Source organism: Jatropha curcas, chromosome 4 (genome assembly GCF_041381405.1).
Source record: "Jatropha curcas cultivar XTBG-Jc1 chromosome 4, XTBG_Jcur_1.0, whole genome shotgun sequence".
Taxonomy (NCBI): Eukaryota; Viridiplantae; Streptophyta; class Magnoliopsida; order Malpighiales; family Euphorbiaceae; genus Jatropha; species Jatropha curcas.
The window spans coordinates 1,730,269-1,748,933 of NC_143154.1; the positions used below are offsets into that span (position 1 = coordinate 1,730,269).

General features: G+C 27.7%; 1 long non-coding RNA gene across 1 annotated transcript; it reads right to left on the minus strand.

The window, feature by feature from the left end:
• Nucleotides 1-14,452: 14,452 nt before the first annotated feature.
• Nucleotides 14,453-15,418, minus strand: LOC149496637 (uncharacterized). Its single transcript, XR_016320559.1, has 2 exons — nucleotides 15,021-15,418; nucleotides 14,453-14,732 (listed from the first exon to the last, which is right to left on the minus strand). It is a non-coding gene; the product is annotated as an uncharacterized LOC149496637 (long non-coding RNA).
• Between the last annotated feature and the right edge of the window lie 3,247 nt (nucleotides 15,419-18,665).

Here is an 18,665-nt window from a genome sequence, read left to right on the forward strand (position 1 = left end):
AAATTAATTGGTTCAACAAAATCTTCCTTAGAAGGTGTTTGGCATATTATTTTGATGGAAGATGATGATCCAATCAAACACCTTTTAGAAAAAATTGCAGACCACACAAAAAAAAAATTGTTTCAATCCAAACGTAATAGAAATAAAAGGAATTCTGAAGAGAAAACAAAGCTGCATTCACATTTTACTGAAGAAATTTTAAATCATATGAAATATGGATCATATGGAATTGCTATATATGAAAAAAAAAAAATTATTTATGAACTTAGATTTTATAGTAGCTGAATGACCATTTGGTTGATAGATAAAACGATAACTCTCACTTATAGTTGATTGGGTGTTGGATTTACGCATAATTTATCTTTAATTATGTGATTAATCAAAATCACATATTTTGTATTTGTAAAACTACTTAATTCTGTGATTAACTAAAATCACATATTTTGTATTGCTATTACTATTGAATATTCATATGATTTTTTACCTATATAGTTATATTATATATTAGAGATAACCTACTAGCTTATATAATTTATGATTGCTTGAAAACTTACTAGATGGACAACAACATTCGTTTAAGTTGAGATATTTGAGTAAACTAAAATTTATTATAATTTTAACATCAGTACTTTTTTTGACACATCAACACTTTATTTGACACATCAGCACATCTTAAATTCGTCTGTTCTCATCTCCCTGGAGGGGTATGCACTAATGCCAAATTTACAACTTTAAGGACCATAATGTCACTTTGAAAGAAGGGACGACCAGAAGATTTTTTAGCCAAAGTTTAGGGATATGTATTCATTCAATTAATAATACATATTTCTAGTCTATATAGGATATCTACCAATTTCATATATATATATATATATATATATATATATATATATATATATATATTTTGGAGATTCGTTCTTAACAATATTTTATAAATGAGAATAAAATTTTAAAAAAGAAATTGCACATAACATGTGATTATTAATTATATTGTTCTATTATAATTAAACTAAATCGCTCAACCTGCATAGCAAAGAATAGACAAACTAGACCCTTCTTTGTTGCTCTTAATTGCAGTACAAGTTAACCCGAGTATGTTCTCAAAAGAATGACGCCTTGAAGGTTTCCTCATACCTGAATTAGGGAGCATTAAGCAATGCATCATTAATAGATGTACCTGATAGAGATATACTATTAACCATGCATATGTAACAGTATAGCTATGAATGATTTTCTATTGACAATTATTTCTTTGTATTTAATTGGAAATTTGCATTAAATAAATGTTATTAGCATATGAACAATAATTGTGATTAGTACATTTTGTATGTATTTAATTGAACCAAGTAGAGAATGAATGTTTAGTACTGACTGTTAAACATATTCTCTAGGACATTAGAAATAATGTTTATTGTTCTTAATCTTGATTTATTTTAATATGAGCAAACATTGATTGTCTTGTGCTTTGATTCATTAAAGGGTGAATTTCATTATTGGAATAATATTCTCGGTGAATTGGGCAAAGATATTTTGTGTTTGTGAAATATTAATTAATGATAGAATCCATGTCTCAGTTTAGAGATTGATGATGCACTTTAAGTAAGCTTATAAGGTTTCATAGTGTAAACCCTGCAGGTGGATATTGAATCCGACACATGAAATAAGTTGGGCGACAATCTTAAAGTTATATTGTGATTTAAATAAATTGTCAGTAAGTTATTTAAATAACAGCATCTGTAATCTTAACGTGGGGGAACATTATTTTATTATGTTGTGGAATTGTAAAATAAATAAGGAGTTCAGTCATGAGTTTTTAGTGGAATAATTCATGATTAATTATAATAAGAATATGTTGGTCTATATAGGTTCTTATTATAATTAGTAGTCTGATTTATTTTATTCCTGCGGTCCCTGTAGTGCCCTAATTATTTGGAAAGTTAAGGGTGTATTAAATAATAGATAAATTATTTAGTTTTAAAATAATTGATAATTATTTTAATTAAATAATTTTTTATTTAATTTATTTTATATTAAAAAAATATCTTCTTATCGAAGAGAGGTTTTTTAATATAAGATTGCAAAACCCTAAGAATAAAGATACGCACGTTATTCTATTCTCTGCCACTCAGAGAGTTCCAAAAGAGAGATAGTTAGGGATTACTGCAGAAGATCGTGGGTGACTCCAAGATATCTGGAAAGAAGACCGGTGAGCGATTTTGCGCTTCAAGAGGCCAGTTTATTGATTTGTTCGATAATGTTTTTAGTTTGCCTTATATGGTTTCGATAAGGGTTGTTTTCGCTTTATACCCGCTCCCATCAATTGGTATCAGAGCCATACGAAACTGTATGATGGTGGCTATTTTGTCATGTTTCAATCGTGTATCTATAATCTACTTTGATTGTTTGATTGGTACATGGTTACAAGAGCTTCAAGAGTTTTTGAAGGCCAGCAGCACAAAAGTGCAGTACCTGATACAACCTTTGTTTTTGAAACTGTGGTTTTTAATGGGCATTAAAATATATATATATATATTTTTTTTTTTGTTTTTTGTTTTGAAGATCAGTAGAGGAGCAAGAAAAGATAAAATTTTGTGTTTCTGTTTTGATTTTTGTTTTTCGAAACTCAAGCTCGTCAGCGAGCTTGCTGCATCCGGACGAGGAGCCGGTGGCAGCAGGAGCTCGAGCATAGGCGTTAATGGAGGTTGAAGGGAAAAGGGGCAGCGGCGTTAATTAACATATTTTGCTAATATGTTAATTAGACTGGTCAATCTAATATCACATGGGCCAAATGCATAAAATCATCCCTATATTGAATAGTTCAACTTTAACTTGAAAAATTATTCTATTGAATGCTTCAGTTTGTAAAATTAGATGAATTAAATACTTTTGGATAATTGAAAAATGTAAATTTTATTGTTCAAAAAGTTATCCTAACCATATATCAATTAATATATTATCTATAAAAGCCAAAGATACCAAATAATGGTCATTACTAGTGTAGAGACATGTTTAATATTACCAAATTTGTAACCTTATGGGTACAATAGGTCACCTACAAAGTTTGAAGTTTGACAAAAAAATTTTAGTAAAATATAAGGGGTGAATTTATGCATTTAAAATATAAAATAACAACATCGAGATGGAAAATTCTTAATTATTGATGAGATGAAATGCAAGTTTTTTCCGTCGAAAAAAAAATTATAAACATAAAGCAAACAAACATGAAAAGACATTATTCTTTTCAGTTGTTAATTATATTATTTTTTTTAAGAAATCACATTTTATTAGATGGTGTATACATATAGTTTTACAATAGCAGAGTTTTTTTTTTTTTTTTTTTTAACTTATTGGGAAGTTGCGAATGGTTTTCAATTTTTGTTTCGCTTTGGAAGGATAAAGTTATCGTTTTTTTTTTTTAACTATTCGGTGTCTGAAGTTCACTGACTGGACTAATCTCGCGCCGAAATTAAGTTATGGTCTTTATGAATAATTTGCATATTGAACGTAGATTGTTTTGGATGAGATCAGGTGGAGAAACTTAGCCTCTAAATATATTAGGAATAAACAAAAGGAAAATCTATTGAATAAAAAGCAAATTTAATAAAATGAAATTCTATTATTCGGTTAAAAGGTAATAACAAAATTCAACAAAAACGAATAACCATTAATTCTACCACAAACGTAGTCACTAATAGTCTAAGGGTCGGATCGGATAATACTAGCTGTTTTAATAGTCGTTAGCTCTTCTAATATCTCTTAGCTGTTAACTGTTAGCTATTTATGCAGTGGTTTAAAGTAAATGTGTTTCATAAAAATAGATATTTGATTAACTGTTAAAATTAAAATGACAAAAAAGACATTACAATATTAACTTAAAATTTTAAATTATGGCAATAGATCTGAAAGAGACTAATTAATAAAAAAAGGAGATGATATATGTATAGTGACAAGTGTTTTTTTTTCTTTTCTAAATTATTATCATATTTTTTATTTTTTATTTCAATTTTTTTCTATAACAAAGATTATTTCTTATAAAATTAAAATGAGAAGACGACAAAAAATTTATTTTTTCTAATTTTTATTTAACTTTGACAACATATTCTTATCCTTGTTTTAAGATAATAGAAATAAAATAATTAAAATGATATATTGTTTTGAAAATTGAGAAAGAAAAATTAAATAAATAATAAGAATACCAAATATAAAGAAGTATTATAGCAAGTAAATACCTAAATTTTAAGCTGGAAAAAAAATAGATAAGAGTGTCAAAATACAAAATCTAAAATATTAGGAGATTTAACGTTTGAGATGAAACACATCCTAAACTCCAAAAGCTGTGAAAAATATTGAGTTACCGAAGAAGCTCTTTGAAATGCTATGGACTCTAAATGTCCGCAGTTTTATATTCACACTCTGCCACATACTTGAGTAATTGCTCATGACCACCCATTGAAGAAGAAACAACTCGCCTCCAATGGGTTTCCAGAATTCTCTCCATAGGCAAGGTTGTCCTTCTTCGAATTGTGCTCACATTCTTTTGGTCAATAACGACATTAAATCATGATTGAGGATAAGTTGGCCTTGCTCTATTATCAGATTTTTCAGAGGACTAATACCATCTACAAATGAAAAATCATCATTATGAGCTGTTAGATGTGAATAAGTTTGCTAAAAAATCATCAAATTTTTAGTTTTCATAATTATAATAAATTTTAATTTACTCAAATATCTCAACTCATGTCCATCTAGTAATATTTTCAAGCAACCGTATATTATATAAGCTACTAGGTTATTTCTAATATATAACTAGGTAGGTTAAATATAACATGAATATGCAACAAAGTAATAACAATACAAAATCTGTGATTTTAATTAATCACAGAATTAAGTAGTTTAAAAATAAAATATCCATGAAGCCAACACCCAATCAATTATAAGTGTGAGAGTTGTCGTCTCATTTATGAACCAAATGGTCATTCAGCTACTATAAAATCTATATTCATAAATTTTATATATATATATATATATAGCAATTCCATATTTTTTATCCATATTTCATATAATTTAAAATTCACCTTTTTTTTGTTTCTTCAGTCAAATGTGAATGCAAGCTTTGCTCTCTCTTCAAAATTCCTTTTATTCTTGGTGCTGAAATAATTTTTTTTTTTTTTCCTGTGAACTGCAATTTTTTCTAAAAGCTATTTGATTAGATCATGGTCTTCTACCAAAATAATGGCATACACCTTCCAAGGAAGATTTTGTTGAACCAATTAATTTGAGTATTATAAATATTTGAGCAGAGTTAGGGTCAACCTTCTATCCTTTTTCCCCTCAAATCCACATAGATATGTATTTTTGTTTAATTGCAATTTAAGAAGAATACTTTTTAAAAAAAAAATCTAAGAAGAGTTATCTATGGAAAAGGTTAAAAATAATTTTTGTTTGGCTGGCTTGGATCGGAGATAGGAGAGAGAGAAGAAGTTAAAAATAAAAAGAATAAGCTTAAATTTGCACTCTGAACATGGATGCAACCTACAATTTGTCCAAACATTAACTAATTTGTACAAAAATCAATTTTTTTTTGTACAAAACTTACACCAGAAGTACAGAATTGCCAATTTTTGTCCCAAAAAATAAATTATTTGATATAAATGAAATATGATTAAAAAGTAATTAAATATTGAAAAATTATGATTTTGTCCCTATAAAATATTAAAATTAACTGGCTAATCCTTATATTTTGAAACATATATTATATATCCCTAATTTTGGTTCGTCTAACTATTTTATCCTTCCGTCCAATTTTTCCACTCTAAGTCAATGCAAAAAGATTAGTCAAAGGAGAGAGATAAAGAAAAAATTATAATTTTGCCCCTATAAAATATCAAAATTAACTTACGTATCCTTATATTTTTTTAAAAAATTAATTGTTGGAGTGTTGTCGCAACTGCCAACTTGTATGGTGATAGGGAATTAATTAAAAATTAATTAATTAATTAATTATCCTTCCATCCAATTTTTCCACTTTTCCACGCTAAGTCAATGAAAAAAGATTAGTCAAAGGAGAGAGATAAATAAAAAATTATGATTTTATCCCTATAAAATATCAAAATTAACTTACATATCCTCGTATTTTTTTTAAAATTAATTGTTGGAGTGTTGTCACAACCGCCGACTTGTATGGTGATCGGAAAATTAAAACTCAACTAAACCCAACGAATCATAAGCCAAAATACTCGAAATTTCATAGGGATTCAAGATATGCAATCAATTTAAAATGTCTTTGAGCCGTTTGGCCATAATAGGCTCAACAACGGCCTCGATGAATGGTGGTTTTACTACTTCTGTTTAAAGCCTCAATAAATAGAGGGGAAAAAAAATACTCAAAAGGCAATGAGGAATCGATTTTAATTCACATCAATCTCTTAAAGTTGCCAGAAAGAAAATACTTTGCTGGAATATGAACTGTGTATTGTTTTCGTTTTGCATTCAACAACTTTAAATAAAGAAAAAGGAAATTAATGGTAGAAATGATAAATGGAGGTTGAGGAGAGGGCTTTCATAGCTACTGTTATTGGAGTTCATTGAAGGTCGATCAGAAATATACTTTTTTTGTGTATTTTCGCCAACAAGAAGAAAGTAAACATCCTCATAGGGTATTTTTGCCTTTTCTTTAAGCATTTTAACGGAAAAATAGAAAATATAGACAGAAGGTTGGGATAGTAAAACGGAAGCAAAATTTAGAAATATATAATGTATTTTCTAAAATACAAGGATATGCGAGTTAATTTTAATATTTTATAGAGATAAAATCATAATTTTTTTCTTAAATATTTGATCTAAATCAAATATAAATTAAAAATAATCAAACAAATAATAATAAAAAATCTTCTAACAAAATATTTCAGTATAACCAAATCCTTTTCCAGTTCTATAATTTTTTTAAATGAAATATTTGTTATAATGTAAATTTTTATAATTATTATTATATTTTTAAATATTTTTATTTTGTAATTTTAAATGTTAAAGTAATATTTATTAGTTAAAACTATAAAAAAAATTCTTAAAAACTGTGCATTTTGTTCTTTTCATACAAATTCAAAGGACAAATTATATAAAAAGTTAATTTTTGAACTAATTATATGTTGTACGTCAATCGAGCCTTATTGTAAAATAAAAATCATCTTTGGAAAGTAAAAATGTTATCGAAAATTAATAATTTAATGGCTATCAACTCATGATGTTGGACCTGCCTTGGAGATTGTTGTTCATGTCGTTTGGCTAGCGGTTAATGAACGATATGAAGACTGGGTTCGTCCTATCATGCCTTTTAGGAAAATCAAGAAAAATTTACTTGGTATTACTTGAGTTTCAAAAAAAAAAAAAAAGGAACTTCTTTCTTGTAAAATGTTAGAAAATTTTACAAAATATTGACATTTTTGGATCTATTCTCTTGTAAATATTCATTTTACAAAAAAACAGGCATTTTTTACGTAAAACGTTTAAGAATATTATAAAATATTGAAAATATGCCCTATTATTGCGTGAACAGTCATTTCATAAAAAAAATAAAAATAAAAATATTACAAAATATTGGTAACGACATCTATTATTTTATAAATCACTAAAATTTATAATAAAAAACCTATAGAAAATATTAGAAAGTATTATAAATCATTGGTAACAAGAACAATATTATTTTATAATCCTGCAACTTTATAAAATAAAAAAACATTCATCTTTTATAAAGTATTTGAAAATATTAAAAAATATTGACAGCTTGAGTTATGATTTTGGAAACCATTAATTTTAATAAAAAAAAATAACCACATTTTACAAAATATTATAAAGTATTACAAAATCCGTCTCAGTTCCGTTTTTAAATCCGTTTCTATTTATCTAGTTGAAAAAATTCCATAATTTTGAATATTTTAATTTTGCCCTGTTTCTATTTTTTAATTTATACATTTTTTAAATACATATAAAATATCAAGACAACCGAAATTCTCTCATAAATACATATAACTGTGTAAGTCTCATAGGTACTAACAAACTTATATCTATTAATACAAATCAACGAAAGTCTACCTAAACCATCAGCCTGATCATCTATTAATACATATAACTGTATATAGCACAATATATGCGTAGCTGTACACTGATATGAAAACAACAGTTATTTTCAGCCTTATTTTTCTTGTTGCTCTCCTTTTCCTCAGTTAACAGATAGGCAAGGCCAAAATGATTAAATAAATTAATTGTATTCAGTTTTCTTTTTTTTTTTTTTTTTTTTAGAAAATCGTAAAGTAGTATTTAACGCTTGTTTGGTTTAACAATGACATACAACTAAACAGTGGAAATTATTCAGGTGCCATCAATACCGCTCATCATGCCATATTCTTTACAAATACAGCGATTAAGTTAAGTAGTCAAGTTTATTAATATGAACTTCTCATTAGAAGTGCTGTCTAAAATTCTTTTCAGAACAATATGTAAACATAAAAGAGTAAGCAACAAATTCAAATAGTGTTGTTTTTTGTATAATCAACAAAAAAATTTTACTACAAAAGAGCCGGGAAAAGTTTAACATTTTCAGGAATCTACCCCAAGCCAATTGGCCTACCCAATACACCCAAACTAGCCTGAAAATGTTTAACAAAAACCTGGTGATGACTAACACCATTGTTCTAGCAGTTCATCCAATAAGTAATCATAAACATCAATGTCTGTGTCAACCAAGATTGGAGATTTCTCTATCAGATTTGATGGAGGAGAAGCTACATCTAAAAACCCAATATCTGTATCATTTATTGGAGCTTCTATCTCTGCAATTTGATTGGAAAAACTGCTCTCGTAATCAACCAAAACCACATTTGAAAGATGCCAGCTAGGGTTAGGGTTTACAGAACTCAGATTGTCCTGTCGCATCTTCTTTGAGTTGTCGTTCTCTTCTTCTTTCTCAACAGAAGATTTTCTCTTCTTCCCATCTAGAAAAGTAACAGTTGCGGCCGTTCCTTGTTGAGACTTATCTTCACATTTGATTTTACAAAGGACATAATCTCCCTTAAACTGCAAAAATTAATACGAACAGATTTTAGAAACATCAAACCCACTTAACAGATTTTAGACATATTATAAACCAAAAGAAAATAAAAACCCTAAATTTACTATCAAAAAAGATTATAAACCACAAGAAAATAAAAACCCTAAATTTACTATCAGAAAAGATTATAAACCAAAAGAAAATAAAAACACTAAATTTACTATCATAAAAGATTATAAAACCAAAAGAAAATAAAAACCCTAAATTTCCTATCAGAAATGAAAAAATTACTTACCCTTTCATCTTTTAACGAGAACTCGTACATAGTCCAGTGGCCATTCGAGGAAGAAGCTGCTTCACCCTTTGCATCAAAGACAAAATATTTCCTCACATACGTAATATTACGGCAAGGGATGTCCTTAGAATTCCGGCCTGTCCAGGTACCAGAAGGAGTTGTTCTCTTACTTCTGTTTGCGCTCCTTGTCTTCAACTTGGTAAAAACATAGAAGTAACCATTTACCGGCGCCTCGTTGCAGAAAATATTCCAAGGCTCATCGCTATACAGGTCATCAAGGGTTTTTATAAATGCATCTGCAATAACGGGCAGCGTTTTGTGAAGCTTCTCTTGAAGATAAAAGCAAACGAGATCTTCCTCTGTGGGACAGAAGCGATACCCAACCGACAGCATAAATGGACTTCCCGCCATGGTTTTGCTCTCTCTCTTTCTTTCTTTCGTTCTTTCTTTCTTTCTTTCTTTCTTTCTCACAGCACCGACTTTCTTTCTTTATTTCTCACAACACCACTCACTCACTTACTAATTACTTCTACTGAAGTCACTCACTTACTCGAAACCCATTATATAGCAATCCATCCCTTGCGTGAATCCTAGCGCAAACTGTAATTCATATTTAACCTTCAAAAATCTATTTTCCATATATATAAAATTTTTAATACAATATTTTTTAATTAAAAAATTAAATAATATATTTCCAACGTTTGACTTATAAATCTCTACCCTTATATAATATTAAATTATAAATTAAATTATATAAATGTACTTTATTATTTCTACTTTGCAGTTTAACTAATTAATTGTTGTCTTAAATTCATTTACATTTTTAAAAAATAATCCATATTGTCTATTTAGTCATAAAAATGTTTATTTAATTTTTAAAAATATCAAATTACACGTCTTTATATATAAAATAATTATTTAAAATTCATTGATCTTTAAGTTTCAACTTGATCAATTTTATTTTCGCCGTAAATTATGTCTTACAAGTTTTAAAAATAAATTTTTATGTACTCATCTAGCTTTTGAATAAAATTTGTTTGGTTTATAATTTATATAATGTAAAGGTCCATGTATCATGAATTTATAACCTTCAATTTCTAAATTGGAATATAGAATCTGCAATTAATATATTTTACAAGTTTCTTAATTAAAAAGAAATTCATGGCTGTAATAATTTATTTATCCTTTATACTTATAAAACTGCTCTTATATGATATTTTATATACACAATTCAAATGATAAGCAATAATTTTATTTTTTTAAAAATTAATAACACTAGAAGAAAAATTTTATGTCCATGAATTTGAATTCTAATTTTTTTTTAGATAATTTTATATTTGTCATTAGATAATATTTTATATAATACGTTATAGGATAGAAAATATATAGATAAGAAATCTTTTTAGATTTTTATTTTTTTTAGTATTCTTCTTAAATTGTTATAAAAAAAAGTACATGTATATGTGGATTTGAGGGGAAAAAGTATGGAAGGTTGAACCAGCTCTACTCAAATTAGTTGGTTCAACAAAATCTTCCTTGGAAGGTGTTTGGCATATTTTTTTGGTGGAAGATGACGATCTAATCAAACACCATTTAGAAAAAATTGCAGACCACAGAAAAAAATATTGTTTGAACCCAAAGGTAATAGGAGTAAAAGGAATTCTGAAGAGAGAACAAAGCTTACATTCACATTTTACTGAAGAAACAAAAAAGGTGAATTTTAAATCATATGGAATTGCTATATATGAAAAAAAATATTTATAAACTTAGATTTTATAGTAGCTGAATGACCATTTGGTTGATAGATGAAACGATAACTCTCACTTATAGTTGATTAAGTGTTGGTTTTACGGATAATTTATTTTTAATTATGTGATTAATCAAAATCATAGATTTTGTATTTTTAAAACTACTTAATTATGTGATTAATTAAAATCCCATATTTTGTATTGCTATTATTATTGCATATTCATATGATTTTTAACCTACCTAGTTATATTATATATTAGAGATAACCTATTAGCTTATATAATTTATGATTGCTTGAAAATATTACTAGATGGACAACAACATTCGTATAAGTTTAGATATTTGAGTAAACTAAAATTTAATATAATTTTGACATCCACAAATTTGATGATTTTTGAGCAAGTTTATTCACATCCAATGGCTCATAATTATAATCCTTGCTTCCCCCTTCACATCTGATTTTGGAGCATCCAGTGGCAGAGAAAGCTCCAGTTCATACTGATGGTTTATTGGATCAACCATTGCCACAGTTGTACAGTGGTAGACGTCACCATCACTTATGGCATCTCTCTCATTTGTATTGTTTGGCCAAATTTTTGTTTAACATTTACAGACTAGTTTTGATATATTGGGGAAGCCTGTTAATCTAGTGTAGATTCCTGAAAATGTTAAAAGTTCTTTAATTGTATAAAATTTTTTATCAATATATAGTAAAAGCCTTCATTGATATGTAAGTCATATTTTATAGCGCATGGTTTAAAATTTAGAATTTGTTTTTATAGAAAACAGTATTTATGATTTTTAATGTCTCTGAGTTTTCAGATTGTTTTTTCTTAGAAAACGAAAGTTTTATTTTTCGATAAATAATACTTAAATAATAATCTTTTTAGATTTCCTTTCATAAAAAAGGAAATTTTATTTTCAACTATTAAATTCTTTAAAGGTAATTTAATCATTTTCGCTACTTAAGTAATTAATTTTTGTAATTCAAATAACATTATCATATAAATTTTTACAATTTCATCAATACTTAAGCATATTTGATGGCCTTTAAATTGTAGCATTAATTAATTATTGTAAGATGAAAATCTTCTAGCTAGCTAGTTAAATTGTAGCACATGGTTTATAACTTATTTTTTTATAGTAATTAAAAAGATTGATAAATAAACAAAAAGTTGTGGTCACAAAAACATAAAAAGAAATTAAAAACAATAAAAAAAGTGGCACTTAAATAACATAAAAAAGTCCTTCCTGGATTGGTCTTCACTGGGATGGACTTAAAATGCATTACACAAATCTGAACTCAATTATAAATTAGGTATTGAAATCCGTTTAAAAATTCACTCTTAGTACTCGAACTCATTACAAACCTGATTATAGTTACCATTTTAAATTCTTGAACTGGTTTAAATACTCTTTTAATATTGAAAGTATTTTTTTTTTCTCTCTTTTCATTAAAAAGATATTTCCTTCTACATTTTCATCAAAATCCACTTGATATGAGATCATTAACAAAAAAAATCAGATATAAAACTTTATGCCTAACCTTAAATTCAAATCAAATATGAAATTACTCCCTATATTCTCTTTATTTAGAAAAAACTCTTGGATTAAGAAAGTTAGTTAAATGAAATTTTCTCCTTAAAATGCCTTTCATTTCTTCATTAATTATGGATACAATAACTAACTGACACAAAAAGTAGTACCAAAAGTATATTTATTGCCTACTTAAATCCTTTGGGCTTAACTTCAAACCTCTTTATTAAATCCATCACACTTTATCAAAATGGAAACGTTTTACATACTATGTGCCTAAAAACAATTTAAATTTTGGCTCTAACTTGTTTAAACTTAAATAGTTTTTCAATTGACATTCAAAATTAAAAACAAAATTTGGTTTATCCAAATTTAAATGAAATTCAGAAAGTGGTGCTGAAATGCAACACGTTGCGGTCAAAATGAAATAGATTTTAAACAACTTCACATTTTGAAAAGTGCATAACTAATAATAATAAAGTCATCAAGTGGGTTATAAGAGTACGATCATTATAAAGATTTGAAAAAATGCAGAACTAATAAAACTAAGGCCACAAAATGGCTTAGATAAGTGCACAACTAACAATAACAACACCACAAAGTTGCTTATAGAAGTTCATAAATGTTACCTAATATAGAAAACAGTAAGTATTGAAAAAAATGCACCACTAATAACAAGGCCTCAAAATGTTTTACAATAGTTTACAACTACTATTAACAAAACTCTACAAAGTGACTTATAAAAAAGTACAACCATAACACGGATTTAAAAAAAAAATTATTGTATTTTTAAAAGTGCATGATTAATAAGAGAATGGTTTCTAACCAAACTCTAATTTTTCTATTTTTTTCAATAATCAAAACACACCCACACTTTTAAAAAGAAAACGTGGCCGTTTCCAAAACTTAATTGAATATAACATATATTTGTTTTTGACATTAACGGTTGTAGCTAAATTTACAACGATAAAAGTGGATATATATTCATCAAACATACAAATAATTAAGGCTAACTTTAAATTCATGTGGCATTATTTTAACTTTTAATATTACAACTTTAATTTTGTGGCCAAATTTATAAAAATGACCATTGTTACTATAAAATGAAATGAAAGAGTTGTTGATAACTTGTCACTTGAAACATACATATATTAAATGCTGAGAATATTTATGTCTACCACTTTCTTTGATTGTTGAGCTTCAATTTTAAAATAAACACATACACTCCAAAGGCATTCTAGTCTTTTTTTTTTTACTTGGCTTGCATTCCAAAGTTAATATTTAAAGTATTGCCATGATTTCTCATCTCCGAATGGAAGTTCAGTCCAAATCGGGTTTTTCCAAAACTCAAATTCATCAAACCCAACTTTAAAGAAGAAACATCTAGTTTGCAGAAAAAAAATTGAAAATACACAAACACATGTATTAGGTGAAAGTCACAGAATTTGATGGATAAATTATATAATACAAATTTTTATTTGAAATTTTAGAGAGACTTGATTTGTTAGCAAGAGAGAGAAAGTTCTTTTTGGAAGCTCAACTGCAGCAACTTTCCATCTATTCTTTTGCCTCCACCAAAAAGGTGGCAATCGTTGGTGTTTATTGAGAAAGCAAAGGAACTGAAATTGAGGAAGTTGCAGAAATTTTGTGCATTAGTAAAGGTATATGAGAAATAGAGCAGGGGAGAGACAAAGATAATTGAAGAAGAGGAATATTTTTGGAGAATATATATATATATATATATATATTTGGAGAATCGTACTTAACAAGATTTAACCAATATTTATAAATGAGAATAAAATTTTAAAAAAGAAATTGCACATAACATGTGATTATTAATCATATTGTTCTATTATAATTAAAATAAAATCTCTCAACCTGCATAGCAAAAAATAGACAAACTTTATCCTTCTTTGTTGCACTTGATTGCAGTACAAGTTAACCCGAGTTTGTTCTCAAAAGAATGACGCCTTGAAGGTTTCCTCACATGCACCTGAATTAGGGAGCATTAAACAATGCATCATTAATAGATATACCAACTGCTATCCAAAACAGGGTTTTGACAGAAAATCGTATCTTCCCAAAAGATGAACATCAACCAGTAGAATTCTGCATTAAGCAACAACTTTAGTTAGCCTAAAGCCTAAATAATTACCAGCACATGAGGCTGCTTCAGGTAATGTTTTATGTTTGTTTTTTAGATCTGTGGGTGTTATGGACTCAAATGAGGCTCAATTCTCAGCCATCCTAAATGCGATAGAATTATTCTATGAGTCAGCAATATAATAGTTGCCTTTTGATTATTGAGTTTGATTCAAGGAATGCTATATCACCTAGGTTATCAACAAAAATAAAAGATCATTAATAGGCAGATTCATTGTCTGAGGAACTACTAACCTGAATTAAATGGCTAATTTTGTAAATTTTGCTACAAAAAGTCCACTAGTTTGTGAAGTCACGGGATCAAAGCGCAAGGTCTTGGGAATCTTCCCACTTCTACATGGCCAATTCTTTGCAGCATCTATCTCCTGCAACTCTGTAACATAAATGGGACCATCAACACATGCAACACAACACAAGGGAAAGTTGATACGTATGGCCCCTTTTGTTGTAACAATAAGCTTAATATAGATACTGCCTTTTTTCTGTTTCTTTTGGTTCATTGAAGCAAACAATATGTTTAGACATTGATAACGACAGGTTTAAATATACTTCTCACGATTGTTCCTCATTTAGGTTATTCTCATATTTCTCTTGAAAAGAAGAATCAAAGATTTGAGACTTATACAAGCAAAATAAACATTGAAGGTCGATCAGAAATATACTTTTTTGTGTATTTTCGCCAACAAGAAGAAAGAAAACATCCTCCTAGGGTATTTTTGCCTTTTCTTTAAGCATTTTAACGGAACAATACAAAATATAGACAGAAGGTTAGGATAGTAAAACGGAAGCAAAATTTAGGAATATATAATATATTTTTCAAAATACAAGGATATGCGAGTTAATTTTAATTTTTTATAGGGATAAAATCGTAACTTTTTCTTAAGTATTTGATCTAAATCAAATATAAATTAAAAATAATCAAACAAATAATAATAAACAATCTCTAACAAAATATTTCAATATAACCAAATCCTTTTCTAGTTCTATAATTTTTTTTAAATGAAATATTTGTTAAATTATTTTTAAATCAAATAATGTAAATTCTTATAACTATTATTATATTTTTAAATATTTTTATTTTGTAATTTTAAATGTGAAAGTAATATTTATCAGTTAAAACTATAAAAAAAAATTCTTAAAAAACTGCGCATTTTGTTCTTTTCGTGCAAATTCAAGGGACAAATTATATAAAAAGTTAATTTTTAATCCAATTGTACTTTGTGTCTAAGTTCAGAGAGCCAAATCAAGCCTTATTCTAAAATAAAAATTATCTTTGGAAAGTAAAATGTTATTGAAATTGCCGTTAGATAATTAATTAATAATTTAATGGCTATCAACTCATGATGTTGGACCTGCCTTGGAGATTGTTGTTCATGTTGTTTGGCTAGCGATTAATGAACGATACGAAGACTGGGTTCTTCCTATCATGCCTTTTAGGAAAATCAAGAAAAATTTACTTGGTATTACTTGAGTTTCAAAAAAAAAAAAAAAAAAGTAACTACTTTTTTGTAAAATGTTAGAAAATTTTACAAAATATTGAAATTTTTGGATCTATTCTCTTGTAAATATTCATTTTACAAAAAAGCAGGCATTTTTTACGTAAAATGTTTAAGAATATTATAAAATATTGATAACATGCCCTATTATTGCGTGAACAGTCATTTCACAAAAAAAAAATAAAAATAAAAATGTTACAAAATATTGGTAATGACATCTATTATTTTATAAATCACTAAAATTTATAATAAAAAACCTATAGAAAATATTAGAAAGTATTATAAATCATTGGTAACAAGAACAATATTATTTTATAATCCTGCAACTTTATAAAATAAAAAAACATTCATCTTTTATAAAGTATTTGAAAATATTAAAAAATATTGACAGCTTGAGTTATGATTTTGGAAACCATTAATTTTAATAAAAAAAATAACCACATTTTACAAAATATTATAAAGTATTACAAAATCCGTCTCAGTTCCGTTTTTAAATCCGTTTCTATTTATCTAGTTGAAAAAATTCCATAATTTTGAATATTTTAATTTTGCCCTGTTTCTATTTTTTAATTTATACATTTTTTAAGTACATATAAAATATCAAGACAACCGAAATTCTCTCATAAATACATATAACTGTGTAAGTCTCATAGGTACTAACAAACTTATATCTATTAATACAAATCAACGAAAGTCTACCTAAATCATCAGCCTGATCATCTATTAATACATATAACTGTATATAGCACAATATATGCGTAGCTGTACACTGATATGAAAACAACAGTTATTTTCAGTCTTATTTTTCTTGTTGCTCTCCTTTTCCTCAGTTAACAGATAGGCAAGGCCAAAATGATTAAATAAATTAATTGTATTCAGTTTTCTTTTTTTTTTTTTTTTTTTAGAAAATCGTAAAGTAGTATTTAACGCTTGTTTGGTTTAACAATGACATACAACTAAACAGTGGAAATTATTCAGGTGCCATCAATACCGCTCATCATGCCATATTCTTTACAAATACAGCGATTAAGTTAAGTAGTCAAGTTTATTAATATGAACTTCTCATTAGAAGTGCTGTCTAAAATTCTTTTCAGAACAATATGTAAACATAAAAGAGTAAGCAACAAATTCAAATAGTGTTGTTTTTTGTATAATCAACAAAAAAATTTTACTACAAAAGAGCCGGGAAAAGTTTAACATTTTCAGGAATCTACTACCCCAAGCCAATTGGCCTACCCAATACACCCAAACTAGCCTGAAAATGTTTAACAAAAACCTGGTGATGACTAACACCATTGTTCTAGCAGTTCATCCAATAAGTAATCATAAACATCAATATCTGTATCAACCAAGATTGGAGATTTCTCTATCAGATTTGATGGAGGAGAAGCTACATCTAAAAACCCAATATCTGTATCATTTATTGGAGCTTCTATCTCTGCAATTTGATTGGAAAAACTGCTCTCGCAATCAACCAAAACCACATTTGAAAGATGCCAGCTAGGGTTAGGGTTTACAGAACTCAGATTGTCCTGTCGCATCTTCTTTGAGTTGTCGTTCTCTTCTTCTTTCTCAACAGAAGATTTTCTCTTCTTCCCATCTAGAAAAGTAACAGTTGCGGCCGTTCCTTGTTGAGACTTATCTTCACATTTGATTTTACAAAGGACATAATCTCCCTTAAACTGCAAAAATTAATACGAACAGATTTTAGAAACATCAAACCCACTTAACAGATTTTAGACATATTATAAACCAAAAGAAAATAAAAACCCTAAATTTACTATCAAAAAAGATTATAAACCACAAGAAAATAAAAACCCTAAATTTACTATCAGAAAAGATTATAAACCAAAAGAAAATAAAAACACTAAATTTACTATCATAAAAGATTATAAAACCAAAAGAAAATAAAAACCCTAAATTTCCTATCAGAAATGAAAAAATTACTTACCCTTTCATCTTTTAACGAGAACTCGTACATAGTCCAGTGGCCATTCGAGGAAGAAGCTGCTTCACCCTTTGCATCAAAGACAAAATATTTCCTCACATACGTAATATTATGGCAAGGGATGTCCTTAGAATTCCGGCCTGTCCAGGTACCAGAAGGAGTTGTTCTCTTACTTCTGTTTGCGCTCCTTGTCTTCAACTTGGTAAAAACATAGAAGTAACCATTTACCGGCGCCTCGTTGCAGAAAATATTCCAAGGCTCATCGCTATACAGGTCATCAAGGGTTTTTATAAATGCATCTGCAATAACGGGCAGCGTTTTGTGAAGCTTCTCTTGAAGATAAAAGCAAACGAGATCTTCCTCTGTGGGACAGAAGCGATACCCAACCGACAGCATAAATGGACTTCCCGCCATGGTTTTGCTCTCTCTCTTTCT